Below are 2049 nucleotides of genomic sequence, written 5' to 3'. Positions count from 1 at the left end.
TGCTTGCTGGATCCTGCATCAGTTCTCTGTTCACTATATTGTTCTTGAACATGCTTACGGCTGGAAGAACTACGTGAATGTCTCGAGATCTGCATTTCAGCTTTCAACGCGAAATTGACTGCTTGGGATAGAGACCAAACAGAATTCAATTCTAATTTATCTTGCAAATTGTCCTTCAACCCCCCTATATATCTGGCCACCAATTGGTTTTCCGACTCATTAAGATTATTCCGTGCACTTAATCGATAAAACTCCTCCGTATAATCTGTAACATTGCGATTGCCCTGGACACAATGTTGATACTGTATGTATAGCATCTGTTCAAAATCAGTCGGAAGGTAATGGCTCCGAAGTAGCTGCTTCATGCGGAACCAACTGCGAACTGTCCCTTTTCCTTCTCGCCGACGGATCTGTAACAATTGTTGCCACCAAGCACTAGCTCCCCCTTTCAAACGGCAGGCAACGTATTTCACTTGCTTCTCCACTGGGATCTCCATGTATTCAAAAAAAGCTTCGACGGCTCTCTCCCAATCAAGGAAATCCTCAATATGCAAACGTCCGTAAAAAAAAGGGATATCAAGTTTAATTCGAAACTCACCAATCGGTCTTTGCTGGTAACCGAAAGTTTGTCTCCTATAATCTGGCAACGGAGCTGCTTCATTATCTGAATCGGAGTTCTCAAATTGATGCAGAGCTTCGATTTCATCCTCCGATCCTCCTGATTCTGCGAACTGTTCAGCTCTCCGCCTGCCTCGCCCCAATCCAATTGGGTTTTCCCGCATTGGCTGCCCTGGAGCATGAACTGCTCGTCGTGCAACGGGATTCGCTGGACCTCGAATCTGATTGGCTTGCAATCCTAGTCGGACCTCCATGGCGAAACGATTGAAGCTTGCTAACCTCCATGGAGAAACGATTGAAGCTTGCATTGAGTTCTTCCAATTGCTTTGCCAATTTGGTTTGCTCCCTCCATAGGGCATCCAAACTCCGGTCATCGCCAAGAGTTGTTCGTGAGCTTCCTTCCGCCATTGTCTACTCAGGAGAGCTGCTCTGATACCAACTTGGTGTGATACCTGCACCGTGGACTCCAGCTACCTGCAGATCAAACAATGAAACAGGGAAAATAAAACAAGCAACAAGCTTCAGGGAAATTTTGGTAAGTATATTCTTCTTTTCTGCCTTGTATCCTTTGTCACAACAAAATCTATAACATGAATAACTAATAAATATGATCCAAAGATCTTTTTCTCTCCTACACTTATGACTCTCAATTAGTCACCCCTTATAACTCCCAATCAATGTACTCCTTATAATTTCTCCTAAATCATGTGAATCAGTTACCCTGACTCATTATAACTCTCAATCAATCTCCAAATTCTTATGACTCCCAATCACCCCTTATAACTCCCAATCAATGTACTCCTTATAATTTCTCCTAAATCATGTGAATCAGTTACCCTGACTCATTATAACTCTCAATCAATCTCCAAATTCTTATGACTCCCAATTAGTGAATCATGTGGATTACTAGGATATCATGTACATTTTTCATATCATATATCAGATATCATTTAGTATTTCATTTAAAATGCAATAAAATCATATCAAATCATTTATAATGTTCAAATCTATAATATATCCAAACTTGCACAGTGAAAGCTTTGACAATGGCTAGTAGACTCTAGTCTTGGCGAAGGTTGTCAGGAGATCACATTTGGGCGACTGGGTCAAAAAAAAATTGTCTGTCAATGGCAATTGAATGATCATAATCAAAGGATCATGGTCGAAGTACTGTAGTCAGACAATAGTGTTTGGAGAGCCATAGTTGGGCGACAGTAGTCAGAGGGCCTTAATTATGCTAAACCTATATTAAAACATGAGTCAATTTTCTCTTATTTCGGCAAAGAAAAAGTAGGATGATAAAGGGATTACTTCTCTTTTTTCCTTTTGTCCCATATTATTTGGACATTTAGCTTTATGTTATTTAAAGAATAGTTCAAAATTTAGCCATTTTAGCTACTTACCAATGTGGGGTATAAACCCTTTTTCACT

This window comes from Dendrobium catenatum, unplaced genomic scaffold (assembly GCF_001605985.2).
Source record: "Dendrobium catenatum unplaced genomic scaffold, ASM160598v2 fragScaff_scaffold_506, whole genome shotgun sequence".
Taxonomy (NCBI): domain Eukaryota; kingdom Viridiplantae; phylum Streptophyta; class Magnoliopsida; order Asparagales; family Orchidaceae; genus Dendrobium; species Dendrobium catenatum.
Note: the sequence above shows the minus strand (reverse complement) of the source record.